This window comes from Canis lupus, chromosome 8, assembly GCF_011100685.1.
Source record: "Canis lupus familiaris isolate Mischka breed German Shepherd chromosome 8, alternate assembly UU_Cfam_GSD_1.0, whole genome shotgun sequence".
Taxonomy (NCBI): domain Eukaryota; kingdom Metazoa; phylum Chordata; class Mammalia; order Carnivora; family Canidae; genus Canis; species Canis lupus.
In genome coordinates, this window is record NC_049229.1 from 27,033,491 (window position 1) to 27,051,376 (window position 17,886).

At 41.8% G+C, this 17,886-nt stretch overlaps 1 protein-coding gene across 1 annotated transcript in view; it reads right to left on the reverse strand.

Moving 5' to 3' along the window:
• CDKL1 (cyclin dependent kinase like 1) overlaps positions 1–17,886 on the reverse strand; it is a 56,449-nt gene that overhangs the window by 37,655 nt on the left and 908 nt on the right. The window lies entirely within an intron of this gene.

Here is a 17,886-nt window from a genome sequence, read left to right on the forward strand (position 1 = left end):
GAAAAAAGATCTGAAGAAGGGAAGAGCCATGGAGCCAGAAAAATACCCTAGGCAGAAGGATCTACTGGTCCCAAGGGTCTCCCATGGTACTCTGCCTGGAATGTTTGCAAACAGCAAAGAGGTCAGTGAAAGCCCATCTTTTAATTCAACTGTTGCTGCAGCAAGCAGCTTCCAGGTGGATGTCCAACCCCCCTCCTCCCAGCTGCACAGTGTCCTTTGCCTCCTGCCTCAGGGCTTCTAGGGTGCTGAGGTACAGGGAGCTGGTGGAAGATTCTAACTTGCAGGAGTTCACGCTCCATGGGGTAACCCTAGAGATTCTGGAACCAGATCCGTCAACAAGGGCCCCCGCTGCTGGTGGTGGTAAGTGAGGTGAGCAGAAGCCCTAAGGAACCACAGCGATGCAGTCAGAAGAGTATCGCCAGTAGTGGCTTTCAATGAGGTGCAGGTGGCTCATACAATAGCAGTGGCATGTGAATAGCATGGGCCCAAGGGAAATTACAGGGATTACTGAGTGAGCTGGCTTTTGTTGATACCTTCAGGTCATTGAAGAAAAAAAGAGAAAAAAATGACAGATTTGGGTTAGCCACCAGTAAATTACGAGAGTCTGAGGCCTCTGTGGCACTTTTGTTGTTGTTGTTTTAAAGATTTTTTTTTATTATTAATTCATGAGAGACACAGAGAGAGAGAGAGGCTGAGACATAGGCAGAGGGAGAAGCAGGTTTCCCACAGGAAGCTCGATGCTGGACTGTATCCCAGGGCCCCAGGATCATGACCTGAGCCAAATGCAGATGCTCATCCCCTGAGCCACCTAGGTGTCCCTTTGGCAATAGTTAAGGAGACGCTGATCTCCTGCAGACACAGGATAGCCTATGCTCAAATCAGGCTTAAGACTTCAGAGTAGCAGAGCTACAGAGTAGACAATGTACAGCTTCAACAGGTCTCTTATGCCAAAGTCAGGGTCCTGGTGAGAAAAAAGAGGGGCCCTGGAATGGAGACATCTAGGGTAATGAGCCTGAGAATCCTAAATTCTCAAACTTCCCTGAACCCTCTGGGCTGGGAGGAGCAGCTTCTGCCCTTTTGTCATAGATGAAACATTTCCTCTCATAGAAACCCTGGAAGCACCAGAAGTATCCCTGGGCAGGTGTCTTCTGGGCAAGATGATACATGTCCTCCTTAGATCTTCTCCCCACCTGCTCCAAGGGCCCACAGATTTGTATAACCAGGGCAACGTGGCCAGTGGGGCTCAAGCAGGGCAATGTGGCTCTTGCTTCAGGACGAAACAACTAACAGAATGACCACACTGGCTCATGTGTACCAGCAGGAAGTCTGAGGGCCTTATACCTATGGCAGTGGTGAAATATAAGGCTGGAGAGGAAGAAATCCAATGACATGTGGGCACTGTTCTGGGACTTGAGACTTAATTCCTGACAAGAAAGAGACACCTGAAGATAGTCTTTCCTTCCTCCACTAAAGCGGTAAGGAAGGCATGGGAAAGCAGGTCACTGGCATCTCTGAGCAGCTCAGTGCTGGCTGTCCTCTATATGCTGGAGATGCCATATAGATGGAACTAGGCTCTCTCGTTCCAACTGGAGTGAGAAGATTCTGGTGCTGACAGTGGCAAGGTATATGTAACTATCATCATGGGAAGTGGGGCCAAATGCCTTATTTCCCAGAAATCCATGCTGATGCACAGACAGGAACTCACCATGGAGTTCTCATGGGTGAAAGAGAAGAGCACCTGACAGGTGTGCTACTTAACTTGTGTTACCAGAGGAAATTGAGAGATGGCAAGCAAAAGGTTGATGTTGCCTGTCAGAATGGAAAACTCCAGGCAGCCCAGGTGGCTCGGCGGTTTAGCGCCACCTTCAGCCCAGGGCGTGGTCCTGGGGACCCAGGATGGGGTCCGACGTCAGGCTCCCTGTATGGGGCCTGCTTCTCCCTCTGCCTGTGTCTCTGCACCTCTCTCTCTCTCTCTCTCAAATAAATAAATAAATAAATAAATAAATAAATAAATAAATAAAATCTTAAAAAAAAAAAAAAAGAATGGAAAACTCCAGTTGCTCACCCAGTTTTTAGATCGAAGTTGGTGCATACAACAAAGTGCTTTTGATCGAGTGACCGTACTGGGGGATCCTGCAATGCCACCACAAGTATTCCTCAATCCTTTCCCAGAGGGATCTGTGGCTATTTACCAGAGTAACTGGGGAAAGGGAAAGTTTCAGACCTTTCAAGGGCTGTGGCTGGCTACAAAGTCTGAGCTGGCACTAATGTATAGGGACCCAAAATACTCTCCTGGCCCCGGGTTAAAGAAATGCCTCACAGTGGGCCTGATAGGTACCTAGATTCACTCTGGAGGTTATTGCCTCCACGCCCAAGCGCATAATGAGGATGGATACACTTAGTCGTTCACAAACCTTCACATTGGTTCCACGACCTGTGGAGTAAGGGCCAATATGGCCGTAAGGATCAAAGAGACGCCTCTGAAATCGCATACCCCCCACAACACAACACTGGTCAGTAAATCAGAAGTAAAATGACATTTCATGAGTAAATGATGGATTAGCACCATTAAAGCCTTAAAGATGCAGGGGTGGTAGTCCACATCGTATCCCCAACTCAGTTCTCTGGTAGACCACTATAAACTCAACCGAATCATAGCTCCAGTTGCAGCTAGAGGGTCAGATGTGGTATCTTTTCTGGAACAGGTCTACAAAGTCTCTGGCACCTGGCATGCAATTCATCAACTCATGCATTCATCATTAATCTGACAAATATATTCTTTCCAGTCCCTATCAGTATGGAGGATCAAAAGTAGTTCACTTTTTGTGGAATGTGGGTTTTGCCTTTACTGCCTATACCACAATGGAAGTCCACACAACATCAGACCAAGAGGCCCATTTTACAGAAAGGAGACATGACAATTAGAAGATGGCCATGGAATCCACTAGTTCTATTATATACCTCATTGTCTACAAGCAGTCAACCTAATAGAATGACAGAGTCTGTACCTAGGCCCTTCAGGGATATATTCACCGACTCACATGGTGCTGTGTCTTCTGTGAGCACAGAGCACCACTGTCTTCTGTGGTTAATCCGTGGATCTGGGAACCAGGAGCGGAAATAGGATTGGACTCTCTCATTATCATACCCAGTTATCTACTTATGGAAATCATGCTTCCAATCCTCAATAATCTCTCAAATTTGTACAGTTTTAGGTGTAGCTGATTGACCAAATGTCTATTAATAGGTGAGTAGTTAAATAAACGATAGGATTTTATATTACATTCAAATAATAAAATAGTATGCAGTTGTTGAAAGAATAAAGCCAATCTCTCTGTGTTAACTTGGAAAGATGTCCAAGATATGGTGTTAAGTGTAAAACGGAAATTACAGATGTATATACAATATGACAGCATTTGAATCTTTTTTTTAAAAAAAAAATGTATGTCTTTGTGCAAGCACAGAAATCCCCTGGAACGATACCTGAGAAAGAAGGGCAATTTCAATTTCCTTTTCACTTATATTCTTCTCTACCTTCAGTTTTTTTCTTACATGAGCATATATTACTTTATCATACAAATGGTTTTTTAAAAAGATTTATGTGTCTTCCCTACATTATAGAACCAAAATAAATATTTTGAAGTTAGTTTCAGAGAGCTGTCTAACACAACACCTTTGGTGGGGAGGAAACTAGTTTCATTATTTAAAAAGCTATTTAATTACTACCACCATCTCCAACCTAGAGAAAAATATTCTGCATCCCTCATGGGATTGCTGAGGAATAATTCTTTAACACATTTGGTAAAGGAAAGCTTCATTTCATATTTCCTCCAAATGCCAAGAATCCCACAGTAGACCAGGCTAATGTTTTGTTTTGGGGCCAACCAGAGAAGGAAAGGGAGTGACATATGAAGTGGGAGAGTACAGGGATAGAGAGGTGCCTATGCCTGAAGTTTATTTATTATAAGTTTCCTATAGACAACATGGATGGAACGGAGTATGCCAGGCTGGTCCTCTGGCCACAGACCTAGGCTGAGATCTCTTCTGGATTCCTCTTAAGACCCAGCACAGGCTAAGGATGTACATGGTGGATGGTCAATTTGTTTTGCTGACTTATAAAGTATATGAAAGATTCCAGAAAAGAAGCAATGGTACAAATGTGGTTAAAATGAAAATATACAATGTCATAGCCAAAAATTAATGCAGCAATGTACTAACAGTCACAAAATAAATGATCTGTTTCGTTTATACACCAGTTGATAGCTTCCACTGGTTTGGAAAGTCACTTTTCATCATTTTAACAAAAAAGGAATTAAGCTCAAAGTTTTCAAACAGGCAATTCTATCCAATAGCATTTTTACTCAGTGCTTTTAAAGTTAGTAAGTAATAAAGAAGGTTAATAATTAGCAAGAACATATGCCTGTGAAAGCAAATTTGTGCCTAAGACATCAATCTTGCCAAATTAAAAGGTGAATTAAAATAGTAAAAAAAATTTTAAGGGAAATTAAATATAAGCCTGGCCCATTAAAAAACTTTTTTTCCATTCTGTATAAAAAGTACTACCTTCTAGTACAGTTTCATTATTTTATGATGATTATATGTAACACAGGTTGTTTACTTATAAATTTCATTTGCTGAAAATACTAGTAATATAACGGCCAAAAAAGAAATAGCATAATTGTATATATTATCAGTGTACATTATAAAATCATTTATTTTCTCCTCCTGTTCTGTGATATTTGATTCCATGGTCTCAGGTTTAGGAAGGATGTGTGCAGAAGCATTTAGGGCACTGACACATACTGCTATGTATGTGCTTAATCTCCCTACAAACTCAGTGTCTCTACGAAGGTAATCAGCCGTCAGCTGTTGATTTCTGCTTCTTTTGTTCCTGAAATATTTGTGTGGCAGCTTTATTGCTTAGCAGTTCACTACACAGCAGAAACACAATCTTTCTGTATAAACAAACTGTGAGCTAAACCAAAAATTCTTGTAGTAAACAAAACAGCCTGTTACTATTTGCAGTTAGTATGTTATCTCGTAAAAATAAAATTAAACAGGTCTCCACTTGTTGAACAAATAGGGAAAGACAATGATAAGGGGGATTCGTTTGGTTTCTAGCATTGTGGGCAAGGGAATGCTCTGCTTTATATTCCACCCTATTGATGACCAGTTCCCATAAACTCCCAATATCTATCTAGATATTAGTAATGAACATCAAAGAATCAGATCTGCCAGGCTCTAATGAGAACATCTGCATATAGTGAAAGCTCTACAGTCCAAAGGCCCGAAAATGAGTCTGTGGGCCAAACATTATCTGCAGATGTGATCTGCTTGGCCTGAAGGGTGTTCAACATTTTAAAAAATTGCTTGTCAACATTTCAAAATCAAATTTCATTCTCACTAGAAGGAACCAGGGATTCTTGGAAAAGTGGCTGATTCTAGCAGGGGCAGGATGAGCCTGGTACATTTTGTGGTGACACACAGGAAAGTAGCACTCAAGGAACAGTGGCATCTATCAGGAGAAAGGAGCAGGATCAAAGGAGCCTCACACGGCCCAATGTGTGACAATTTGAGAATCAAAAAGGACGACAGTGATGGCTTGTAACAAGCTGAATAAAAAAAAAAAAAAATCCACGAATTCTCTGTGATACTAAAGCATGTGTATATGAGGTGGGACGGTGGTATACGAAGGAAAGATTTTTTAACAGGAAAACTGTAAGTAATGAATGTAGAAAGAATCTTTGAAAATAACTACTTTACAGTAACTCTTATTATAACTGATTCAGGCAGAGCTCACTGGGTGAAAGTTGTAGGGTCACACAGTTGTGGTCACACAATCTCAGCATATCTCTCCACAGATTATGCACTAACTATAAAAGGGAAAACTTTTCTTTACTATCAGGAAATAAGGGAGACCCATCTTGATAAAGAGATCAAAGCTGAGAGCACCAATCACGGGACACACTGACACCAAGTACTTCCTACCGACAACTAGAGTGATGGACACAGCCTCACACTTGCCGTGGAGACAGCCAGACGGTCTATGTTGAAGCACATTCTGAGAAACAGCTGGCCTGCACTTTTCAAAAATGCCACTGTTAAAGGAGACTAAAGAGACATGACAACTAAATGCAATGTGTGGTCATGGATTAGAACCTGGATTTAAATATACACTTGCAGTTAGGGTTATGGTTGTAGTTACAGTTATAGAACTATTACTGGGACACTATGAGAAATCTGAGCACAGCCCGTATGTTAGATAATGGCACTGAGTCAATGATAAACCATATTGTGGAAATATATTGTGGTTACACAGAAGAATTCTAGCAGATTCATGCTGCATACTTAAGGAAATGATACAGCCAAAAAAATATGGTGGGGTGTGTGTGTGTGTGTGTGTGTGTGTGAGAGAGAGAGAGACAGGAACAGAGACACAGAAATAAAAATGAAGCAGAATTTTCACAACTGATTAATGAATCCAGTTAAGGGTATAGAGGTATTCATTATATTATTCTTTATACTTCTATATATTTTATAATATTATTTTTCAAAACAAAGAGTTGTGGGGGAAAAACCCAGGAAATTTTACATAAAATTCTGATTTCTGGCTTTTTATTTTTTATTTTATTTAAATTCAATTTGCCAGGGGTGCCTGAGTTGCTCAGGGGTTGAGCGTCTGCCTTCAGGTCAGGTCATGATCCTGGGGTTCTGGGATCAAGTCTTGCATCGAGCTTTCCGCAGGAAGCCTGCTTCTCCCTCTACCTATGTCTCTGCCTCTCTCTGTGTCTCTCATGAATAAATAAAATCTTAAAAAAATAAATTCAATTTGCTAGCATACATTATAACACCCAGTGCTCATCTCATCATGTTCCCCCCCTTAATTGATTTCTGGCTTTTTAAAAAAAGACTGTGAGGGGTGCCTGGGTGGCTCAGTTGGTTAAGCATCTGCCTTTGGCTCAGATTGTCATGATTCTAGGATCCTGGCATTGAGCCCCAAGGCGGGGTCTCCTCTCGGGGGGCGTCTGCTTGTCCCCCTTCCCTTTGGCCCTCCCCCACTCATTCTCTCTCTCTCTCTCTCAAATAAATAAAATCTTAAAGCAAAAGAAAAACAAGACTGAAAATCTAGCACCCTGGGCTTGCATACTGTGGGCAGAGCAGTGGCCACCTGCCTACCCTTTGAACCATGAAGTCTCCAGCCTGTCCCTGTCCACCTCTCCATCTTGTCTTACACTCAGCCCACTGCACTCCTTTGTGTCTCCACTGTGATCCCCACAGACATTTGAGTTTATAACTTCATATAAACCATAACAGAGAATGCCAAACATGGCTAACACAATTTCTACAAAGATGTTACAAATGCATTTTGACAAGCCAATTAAACAAGTTGAAGAGAAGGGACCTCTCTTCATTACCTCCCATAGTAATGGCACCTATATTAGCAAGAGCAGGACCTAGTAATGGCACCTAGTAATGGCACCTATATTAGCAAGAGCAGGACTTCTTAGCAATGTCTCAGAATTTCCCATTGAGACTTTTATTGAGTTGTGAAATATTATTCAACTGATATTGGGGAAATATTCCTTCAATAATATTAGGGGAGCAGAAGCCATTAAAAGTTATGCAATCTCTAATTAGAGTCTAGGGCTAGGGAGCATTTCCATGGTACTCTGTCAGCATTCGGTAGAATGAGCTCTGACAAAAGAACACATGGAATTAAGCACTTAACACGCACTTTGGCTAACAGGGACCCTTGACAGTTGTACTTGCCAGAGCACCTTATCATCCCTGGGATGCTAACTTGCCAGCAAAATTTCTGGCCTGATATTTTACAGCAGTGAACCTCTAGGAACAGATCATGTGAAGTGCTTCACGACCAGTGCCCACCTTTCTGCCTTCCCACCAATGTGTCTTTCTCTCCTATGCTACTGTCTTTTTTTTTTCTTTTTTTTTTTTTTACTTTTTTGACCCTCCACTTTCCTGCCCTTGTATCGTTAAGCTTGCCTGACCATGTTAGATATTTGCTCAAGAGCACTCTTTTTCCCCTCAGCAAAAAGTCAGGGTAGAAATGCCAAACACACATAAATCAAAGCAGTTGGGTGAGCCTTCTAAGCTGCACTGGAGCTTTCCCAAGGTCATCCAACAGCTCTGAGCTGATCAGAAACTGCATTTCTTAACTGTGGATCCTGTCCCCAGGCAGTACCAAAGCCCCATAGCCTCCCTGGAAGGTTACTGAAAGTGAGGAAGCAATAGGAAAAAAAAAAGTGTAGGGTTGGGGGAATGCTTTGAACATTCGGTAGGTTATTACTATTCATGATTGATTGAAATCAAATGAAAGCATGTTTCTGGCACACAGAATACACTAAACATTCTCATCTTCCCAACCCCATGGGCTTCCCCCACACCATATTTAGCCCCAAGGGAGTCTTTTTTACACATTTTTTCCTGATCACCTCATAATGAAATTTTTAATTCTACAAATATACTGTACATGTGTATATGTGGTATATGTAATCTGTGCTTTATAGGGTAGAAGTTACACTCCCCTCACCCATTCCCAAAAACCAATTTTCATCCTCTTGAGGGTGATACTGTTCTCATGAAGAAGGCATGTGTTATAATGTTTATAGTAAAGTTGTAAATGGCCATTTTCCCCCATGCTTATTCTCATCTTTGTTGGTGGCAAACCCTAACTTTTACAGTTGAAAATCATCCACAGGGTTAAGGAACAAGAGTTGGAAAGAATTGTTGTTACTGTAAGAATCTATGCCCCAGGCTCCCTAAGAGCCATGAGATCCACAGTGAAGGCCCTGTTGGAACAAAAGCAGGATGGAGCCTGAGGACAATCACTGAGAGACTCTAGGGTTGTGGTGCTGGGTGTAACAGGATGGTTCTGATGTGTGGGAGCAGCAAGGCATGGACATGGGGACAGATAAATCTGGGTCTGCGTTCCCATTTACTATAACCAGGAGGCCATGGCGAATCATTAATCATCCTGAATCCATATATGAAATAACAATACGCACCTCCTGAGGTTGTGATAAGTATAATTTGTGCATCCTCAGTAATGATACTTGGCAACTTTGCCCAAGTCTACTGGGTTACCGAATGGCATTCATGATTCCTTCTGCTTGCTTGTATCTTGTTTTCTTGTCTTCTGGAGGCGAACTATTTCAGTGTCCTAGCTGCTGCTTTCAGCGCTCAACTGATGCTCATCTAGTCTACTCTAAGGTCCCCATACCATTTGCCACACTGCTGAAGGTCTGCCCAGGTACCTCATAGTGGCACTGTCTGGTCCGGTCCTTTACCTCAACTCCTCCATGAGCATCTACTCATCCAACCACTGCTGTTGGAATTCTTTGCTTTCTCCTCCAACTATTCTACCATTTTCATTCCATAGAGAGAAGGGTTAGCATAAAGGCTGGGCAACTTTAGTAATAAAGTCAGCTTAAATTTGTTTTGAACCACATAGCCCTTCCCTTGCTGGACATATAGAGAGTCCCTAGAAATTGGGCTGGGTTCAGTTAAGCCATCTGCTTTATGCAGAGCCAGTATTCACTTCTCACGATAGGCCCTGTCTATCCAGCCTATCACACCAGACTCCAGCCTATCACGCCAGACTATCACGCCAGACTTCTTGATGTAAGGCGATTTTCTTGCAGGAATTTTGTCTGTGTAACCTAGCTTCTGTCATGACTGCTCCACTTCCCATCCAAAATATCTTTATATGCTTGAACCCTAGTTATGGAAAGGGGTTGAATTTTTCCTGTAGGGTTCATGGGCCATATGCAAATCAGAAGATGTAACACATCCAGGGAGAAGAAATTCTATACCACAGCTTGGAGATAACTGTGGGTCCTGTTACATAAAGATTAAGGACAGTGTATATGAAAAACCTAGCAATATTCCAGTTAAAATAATTGATCTTTTATTACACTATTATAGCTATTTTTGGCCATGGTCCAGGTTAGTAACCCAATTCCTGTCATGGCTCCAGGAATTCTCTCCCTCCAAAAGTATCAAATTTTCTCTCTACTGGATTCATACCATTAGCATATAAATATACTGATTCACCCATATTAAAAACAACAAAAAAGCTCTCTCTTGATCCTACATCCTTCCATTTCTCAGTTTCCTTCTGTAATCCAATTCCTCAAAAGAGTTGCCTGAATCACCATCCCCACTTTGTTCTTCTTGTCCTCTTGTGAGTCCTCTCTGATGAAGCTTTCATTCCTACCACTCCACCTAACAGCTCTTGGAGATCTCAAATGACCCTTGTATCTTCAAAGCCAATGGCTAATTTGAAGTCTGCACTAATCATGACTTTTGACACTGTTGACCATCCCCTTATTCTTTTTTTTTAAGTTTTTATTTGAATTTCAGTTAATATACAGTGTAATATTAATCTCAGGTATACAACTGAGTGATTCAACACTTTCATACAACACTGGGTGCTCATCACAAGTGTACCCCTTAATCCTCATCACCTGTTTCAACCATCCCCCCACCCACTCCTCCTCTGGTCACCATCAGTTGTTTTCTGGAGTTTCTTGGTTTGCCTCTCTCTTTTTCTTCCTTATGATAATTTGTTTTGTTTCTTAAATTCCAAGTATGAGGGAAATCATGTGGTACATCTTTTTCTGATGGTCTTAGTTTGCTGAGTGTGATACTCTCTAGCTCCATCCACATCATTGCAAATGGCAAGGTTTCATTCTCACCATCCCCTCATTCTTGGAACATTTTCTTCACTGAGATTTTCAGAGCATTGCTCTTGGGATTTTCCTACCTCAATGATCACTCCCTTTTTCTTCTCCTTTGTTGCTTTCTCCTCTTCTTCCTGACCTCCAAATGTTGGAGCTCCAGAGTTCAATCTTTGGTATCTGTCTCTCCATTTGCTAGGGGAACCCAGTTCTCAGGGCCATAGATGCCACTGTTATGCTAATGTCTCCCAGTTCTACATCTCTAACCTGGACTTCCTCCCAAATGCCAGATTTGTGAACTTAAATGCCTACCTACCTGTCTCCTTAGATTTGCATCTCAAATTTAGCATATCCAAAATAGAATTCCTGATTTCCTTTTCCCCAAATTTGTACCTGGGTCTCCCTCTCACAATGCATGATCTGATTTCATTGTTCTTGTAGTTACTAAAGTCATGAACACTGGAGTCCTTCTTGATTCTTCATCCAACCATCAGATTCTTATGTACACTTCTCTCAGAATCAATCTTGTATCTGACCACCTCCGCCACTACCACTCTAACCCAAATCCCATCACCTCCATACCTGGATTGCTCCAATAGTCATTTTTGTTTTGTTTTAAGGTTTTATTTATTATGAGAGAGAGAGAGAATGAGAGAAACACATGCAGGGAGAGGCAGAGGGAGAGGGAGATGCAGATTTCCTGCTGAACAGAGAGCCTGACATGGGGCTCCACACAGGGACTCCAGAATCCTGACCTGAGCCAAAGGTAGGTGCTTAATGGACTGAGCCACCCATGCACCCCTCTCCAATAATCTTCTAACTGATCTTCTTGCTCATGGAGCTGGAGCAACAAGAAGCTAGAGGAATCCTTCTAGAATGTATGTCATGCTAAGGCACCCCTTTGCTCAAAATCCTCTGATGGCTCCCATCTCATTCAAAGTAAAATCCATGATTCCTACTGAGGCACACAAGGCCCTCGTGTCTGATCCCTTACTCTTCTAACTTCATCTCCTATGACCCTTGTCCTTGCTTACTGTGCGGTAGATGCACTAATCTCTTTGTTTCTCCTAGAACACACCAGAACATGCCAATACACATCACTTGATCCTGCCTGTGGCCTTCATACTCACTCGTCCCTCTGCCTGGAATGCCTGCATCACTCATCTCTTCCCATTTCCTTCTGGTATCTCTTCAAATGTCATTCATCAGAAAGGCTTTTCCTAACCCCTCTCTATAAAAAAAGCCCCTTCATCACTGTTTACCCCTTTATCCTACTTTATATTTCACTACTTGACATTTAATTATTTGTTTACTGTCAGTCTCTCCTTACTTGGAGGGTAGGGGCCATGAGCATTGTCTGCTACATACAGGGGTTCTGAAAAAGTTCCCAGATGAACACATGCCAACTCTCTTATGCACAGGTGTCTCATCAAAAATGATGACTGAAAATATTGAATTCTTCCCCCCCCATTGGAAAGTGACTGAGAAAGTGTAGGATAGCTGCTTTGAGCTCAGTATTGCAGTATAATTTTATTACTGTCACTAAATGGTACTTAATTTAGAGTATGTCCTTAGAGTATGAGCTGACTGATTAAAACTGCTACAATTGTTTATATTTTTAAAAGACTACTATGTAAGTGGGAAAAAATAAGATTCAGAATTAAACATTAAATGGTTGATTGCAATAAGACCTCTTGGTGAACAGTGAATTATAATTAGTTTAAAAATCAGCTTAGGGGGACACCTGAGTGGCTCAGCAGTTAAGCATGTGCCTTCAGCTCAGGATATGATTCTGAAGTTCCAGGATCGAGTCCTACATCAGGCTCCCCGCATGGAACCTGCTTCTTCCTCTGCCTGTGTCTCTGCCTCTTTCTCTCTCTCTCTCATGAATAAATAAATAAAATCTCAAAAATAAAATAAAATAAAAAGCAGCTTAGGGACGTCTGGGTGGCTCAGTTGGTTAAGGTTCTGCCTTCGGCTCAGGTCATGATACTAGGGTCCTGGGATCGAGTTCACAAAGCAGGGAGCCTGTTTCTCCTTCTCCTTCTGCCTGCCACACTATCTCTCTCTGTGTCAAATAAATAAATAAAATCTTAATAAAAATAAAAAGCAGTTTATTAGGGGGTACCTGGGTAGCCCAATCAGTTGAGGATCTGACTCTTGGTTTGGGCTTAGGTGGTGATCTTGGGGTTGTAGAATTGAGCCCACTGTTGGGCTCCATGCTCAGCATGGAGTCTGCTTGGGACTCTCCCCCTGCACTGTTCCCCCTCACTCTTTCTCTCTAAAAGTAAATAAATGTTTTCTAAAAAGTTTAATAGTACAAAGACTAAATTTGTCTCATAAAAAGGTGTCATGCTTTTTTTTAAATGGTACAAAATAATGTTATTTGAAAAGTTTCAAATTTTCAGAAAAAAAATGTTTTCTAAAACTATTAGCAAAATCAGTTTTTGGATAATATTCATCACCTCAAAAGCATTTACCAATGGATGGTTACATCCTCATATATGTTTCCATACCAAAAATGGGAAGCATTGTAGGTATGCTGCCTTGAAAATTATGCAACTGACTGCTAGATGATTCGTTCCTGTGATCTTATCTGCTTCAGAGGAAGAGGAAACAACCATAATTTTTTAAAGAGTCCAATAGCAACTACTGGGAGTTGCTCTAAATTGTAAAATAAACGGCTTTAAAAACACACAAGGAATTCTCTGAGGATGGATAGAAGCCAAATTCTATTACAAATCTGAGGACAATTCAGTTCTTTTGTTGTGCAAGTGTTTCACTGTCTCAGCCACAGACTCTATAAGCAGGACAGCACCTGACCTGTGGAGTCTTTTCGTTCCCAGACACAGTGCTAACTTTCAGGCCATTTAGGTTGCACAAAGTAAACAAGGTGACCATTTTCATCAGCAGACAGCGAAATGAGAAAAATAATGGTACACATACACAGACATACACATAATCACACACATTATTCACCCACTACAGAAAAGTAGCTACACAGATGTTATTTGTACTTGTCAACCATCCTCTCAGGAAGACTGTGCTTCTGTCTAAAATTGTGTCTTGGGCAGCCCGGGTGGCTCAGTGGTTGGGCACTGCCTTTGGCCCGGTGTGTGATCCTGGAGTCTTGGGATAGAGTCCCACATTGGGCTCCCTACATGGAGCCTGCTTCTCCCTCTGCCTATGTCTCTGCACCTCTCTCTCTCTCTCTCTATCTCTCATGAATAAATAAATACAACCTTTAAAAAATAATAAAATTGTCTTTCCTTTTTAAAAAAATATTAAAATGTCCTTTCTTTTATGAAATGATGGTGAGGGTAGTTGGTTTTTTAAAAATACTGACAACACTATCCCAATTTGCAAAATAATAATAATAATAATAATAATTTTACAGATCCAAGAAATCCAAAAGTCTACATGAGATATATATATATACACACACACACACGTGTGTGTGTGTGTGTATGTGTATAATCAAATATTATTTAGCCATAAAAAGAAGAAAATCCTGCCATTTTCAAGGACATAGACTTTGAGGGCACTATGCTAAGTGAAATAAGTCCGAGAAAGACAAATACTGGATGTTTTCACTTATACATGGAATCTAAAAAAGCTGAACTCACAAATATAGAGGGCAGAATGACGGTTGGCAGGGACTGAAGGGTGGGGAGATTGAGTACAAACTTCCAGGTAAAAGATGACAAAGTTCCAAGTGATCTAATGTGCACATGATGACTACAGTTAACAATACATATTATATACCTGAAAGTGGCTAAGAGAGTATATCTTAAATGCTCTAACTACCAAAAAAATGCGGGGTGATGGTTAGCTACCTTACTGTGGTAATCGTTTCATAATACATATGTGTAACAAATAGCATACTGTAAGCCTTAAATTTACACAGTGTTACATGTCACTTAGTAAATCGGGGCGGGGGGGGGCGGGGAGGGCGGTTGTAGAGAAGAAAAAAATCCAGAAGTCTACAAATGACAACTGTCTAATTAGAAAAAATTTGGCTGTCTTCTTGCTTTGCAGGAGAAAGCCAAATTCCTTAGCCTGGAATTCAAAGCCTTCTACACCTGGTCTTAATCTATGTGTCTTCTTCTTTTTTTTTTTTTTTTTTTTACCGTAATAGGAGCGGTCAGGGGGTCAGCCCCTGCTGGTCCCCACGTGCTTTGGCTAATGTTACTGAGGTAACCTTCAGCCTCAATCCTCCTAGGTCCTGACCTTAGCAGGGGTCATTAAAAGCACAGCTCTACAAGAAGTGTGCCAGTATAGTGCCAAGAACTCAAACTCACTGAGCAGCAAACTTCCCCGGGGCCCACACTCCTGTGCTTTGTTCACAATTTAGGATTCCTCTTCCCACAGGCCACCGGAACTCTCCCTTGAATTCCAGCTCAGATGTGGGCCCTAAAACATCTGCCTAGATCTCCTCAGTTTCCTGTTCTCCAGGACTACAACATGTCCCCTGGAGTCAAGCGCCAGATCCCAAAGGCCACCTGGGACCAAGGTACAGCTTTGTGCAAAGTGTCAGTTATCCCAGGCCACACCTACATTCAGGAAATTCCTCACACTGCCTTCTACTGAACCCTGGCTTCCTTTTTCCTTCTCTTCCTGGCCCATTAGCACCCAGCAGGCAATCTTGGCTAAGACTTTAGGGTTATAACCTGTATTCCCTCAATATATTGCTTTCTACTTATGCACCTTTTCCTAGGAGAAACTGCCCTGAATGCCTTCTCATTCCATGCCTTCCTAAACACTTCGAAGTCCAGTTCAAATGTGCCTCTTAAACACTTTTATTTAGAGGGTTCTTGTCAGGAATGGAGACATAGGAATCCAGTTTATCAGGAGTGACAGCCAAGAAGAAATTTATCTTACTTCCCTTCCATGAGTTAACCATCTGAAATTTATTTTATACTTTCATATAAACATTGTTTTAGGGGCACCTGGGTGGCTCAGTTGGTTGAGCATCGGACTCTTGGTTTTGGTTCAGGTCACAATTTCAGCATCGTGAGATCAACGAGGTTGACCTCATGCTGAGCACAGAGCTGGCTTGGCACTCAGCGGGGAGTCTGCTTGAGATTCTCTCTCCCTCTCCTGCCCCTCCCCCTGCTCACGTGCTCACTTGCTCACCCTCTCTCTAAAATAAATAAAACCTTTTTAAAAAACATTGTTTTAGACACAATGAGGCTCTATACAATTTACTGAAAAATTACATGGAGAAAATGTGACTTCATTTAAGAAACTTTCAATTCACTATTTCAGCAAATATTTAAGTACCTGGTAAATGCTGGGAACATCACAGCATGCTGAAAAGTTAGGGCTTTGAAGGACACACACTAACAGTCATCTAGTCCCATCACCTCATATAGTTTGGGGGAGTCTACCTCTGTGCACTTCATTTTGAAGAATGGGGTGCTCTGTGCCTCGTAATCAGGCTCCTGTGCACACAACTCCTCTAGATAGCATCAATAAGAGAACACATCTGACTTCTTAATTCATTGGCAACAACCACCCTACCTAAGAGCTTATTTTGTTAACATTTTTTTTCAATCTACAGTAACATTTATTGGAGGCCTACTATGTGCTTAGTAATCCATACAGAGACACAGAGGTCCCCATCCGGAAGCAGCTCAATTAATTCAGAGGGCTACACTTGTAAACCCAGTATTGAAGAGGGTTGAGAGGCATTCATAGGTGACCTTCAGAATCAGAAAAAGTATCTCTCCACTAGAAACAGACTGTCTTTTCTTTGGAGTAAATGAATCCTTTGAAACTAAGTTATCACCTTCTCCTCTAGGGAAAGCCTGAGAAAGTAAAAAACACAGATCAGCCCAAAAGAAAAGGTGAGAACCTGTCCCTGTAGTCGGGGTAAAAGGAGAGCAGTCCAGGGCATGGGCTGGGCAAACACTGCCAGTCTCACCCTTTCCTAGGGGAGACCCTATCGGAGTGGGAGTAGGGGAACCTTGGAAGTGTCTTCTCAGAGTAGATAACATCCTGCTAGTAGAGAACATCCCAAACGCAAAGAGAGAGGTTTTCCATTACCCACCCATTTAAATTTACCCAAAGCCTGCTAATTCACACCAGGATCCTTATTCAGAGATTACTCCACACACTCAAGCCATGGGCAAGAGAGACTTTTAGAGATGCCTGGAGAAAACAGAGGCAAGGATAAGTGAAAATCTCCTGGATGTTCCCCTTACCTCCCCCACCAGTTTGCTCTCTGCTTCTCATATAGTCGATTGGTTATATGTGTCCCAATATAGAGGCCTCAACTGTCTGAGACCAAGTTAACCTCACTGGGTTCATACGTGTCACACTCTATGTTGGGATTTGGGTTTCCTCTTCACAGAAATTCAGAAAAGCAGCCTCTTTCTGTTACAGGAAAAAAATATTTTCAGGTAGTAATAAACAACTTTTTCCACCGCTTATTTCATGGTCTTCTAGGGTCAACAAACATTTTAAAAGTGATCATTTTGTTTCTTTAAGACGAATCTTTTTGGGGTGCCTGGGTGGCTTAGTTAAGTGTCTGCCTTCGACTCAGGTCATGATCCCAGAGTCCTGGGACTGAGCCCCACTTTGGGGCTCCTTGCTTAGTGGGGAGTCTGCTTCTCCCTCTCCCCCTGCTTGTGTGTCAAACCAATAAGTAAAAAATCTCTTTAAAAAATAATTTTTTCGGGCAGTCTGGGTGGTTCAGCACCACCTTTCGCCTAGGGTGTGATCCTGGAGACCCGGGATGGAGTCCCACGTCGGGCTCCCTGCATGGAGCCTGCTTCTCCCTGTGTCTTTGTCTCTGTCTCTATCTCTGTGTGTGTGTGTTTCTCATGAAAAAATAAATAAAATATTCAAAAAAAATTTTTTTCTAGAGAAAGGACATTATGATGTTCAGCAGCAGATAAATGTAAAGTGTAAAGAAAACCCGACAGCTTCCTAGCAGTTTGAAAACAGGTGAATGATTATCTTCAGGGACTGAAATGTTAACAGAAGATGGCCTGAAAGTTTAAAACTCACGAATGGTAACCAACTGGGGTTGTGGTAAGTTTCTGCAGTATCAAAGTTGATGGCTCTTGAAGTACCAGGTCTGCAGCCAACCTGGGAAAGAAGCTATGGGGAAGAAAAATGAAACGTCCCAACAAGCATCTCCATCTTTCCCTGCACTGGTGTCCCTGCTTTCTAAAAGCTC